Consider the following 1443-nt stretch of genomic DNA (forward strand, 5'->3'; position numbering starts at 1 on the left):
GAAAACCGAAGATCAAGGACGCGGTGACGTGGCCCTGCCACGGCAGCCGCCTGTGGGCAAACAAATCAGTCTCCAGTGTGCCGCTGTCCAGCAACCTCGAATCTGTAGGGGAGGGGGGCGGACACGACTCGCGGCAGTATTTTGAATTTGAGTGCAGTAACTGTTTTGGCCACATTCTTACATACAGCGCCTTTAAGCTTTTTACTTCTGGTGACTGCATTTAGGCTTCAATAATCATGAAGGTGTTGTTCATTTGTGAAGATTATGTTGCTGAACAAAACCTGGAAGTGTCATAAACGTTTGCTACAGAGCATATTTTCTGCAATAATCCTAAATCCAATGGGAAAAAACCCCATTAGCTTTCTGACGGAGGAATCAGAGCAACGCTAACTTCCATGTCGGCCCAAAAAACGTCATCCCTGGGGTACTCTTTATGCACAATTTTTTTTTTTTTTTTTTAAATCATCCTGTAGAGCCTACATCCTGTTTTTGTCTTGCTCTCTGACTGTCAGCATCATTCTGACAGTATAACACAACCAGTGCTGAGGACAACAAATTTTTACTCCACCCAAAAAGAAAAAAATATAAGTAACAGGGTAAAAAGTAACAGGGATACTGATTTATTCATGCACAGCCTTTATCTATATGATATAACATAAGACATTTCTTTATTTGGTGTAATAACAATGTCTTGTCCACATCTTTTGCCACCACCATCAAATGTGCAAACCCAGTTTGTGTCAAAAAGGGTTAACACTTCAAAATGTGTCTCCATTTTGCTTTTAATTATGCATATTGCTGGAATTTATTTTATGTTTGCACAACACAAGGGACAAGTTTTTTGGGGGGGGCGTGTTTTCCAACTCCATAGTATTAAAATCAAAGTGTAAACAGCTGTTAGCAATTAGAATATCTAACTGGTTTGTAATTTGTCTTCTGTGACTGCAGATATAATCCAGCAGTGTTTTCCTCTGACACTGTCTCCATCAGCAGTGTCCAGGTGTATATGTTTCTGAAATGGGCCCTTCTGCAGAATGACTACAGAAAATTACCGTTGTGTTTGTCATTTTTGCTTAAAAAACATACATCATTAAGTGACAAACATTCGTTGGTTCCAGAGTCTAAGAAGTGAGGGTTTGATGCTTTTCTTTGTCAGACATGATAGTGTATTGCCTATCTTTTGTTTTTGGACTGTTGGTCAGGCAAGACAAGACATTTGAAGACATCGGTTTTGACCTTGGGGCAGGGGCGGAGCATGGGGGGCTCAGCCCAAATTTAGGGGGCCTTGGGAGCACACCCACTCAGGGAGATTTTTTTTTTCCTTTTTACAGCAGGTATAGAGTGCCACAGGGATGAGTCCTACAACCCAGGAATGAGTGAGCATTTTAGCGCCCCTGGTTCCCTGATCTCGATTTTGGTCCATATTGACATGATGACATCACA

The sequence above is a fragment of the Epinephelus moara genome, chromosome 16 (genome assembly GCF_006386435.1).
Source record: "Epinephelus moara isolate mb chromosome 16, YSFRI_EMoa_1.0, whole genome shotgun sequence".
Taxonomy (NCBI): Eukaryota; Metazoa; Chordata; class Actinopteri; order Perciformes; family Serranidae; genus Epinephelus; species Epinephelus moara.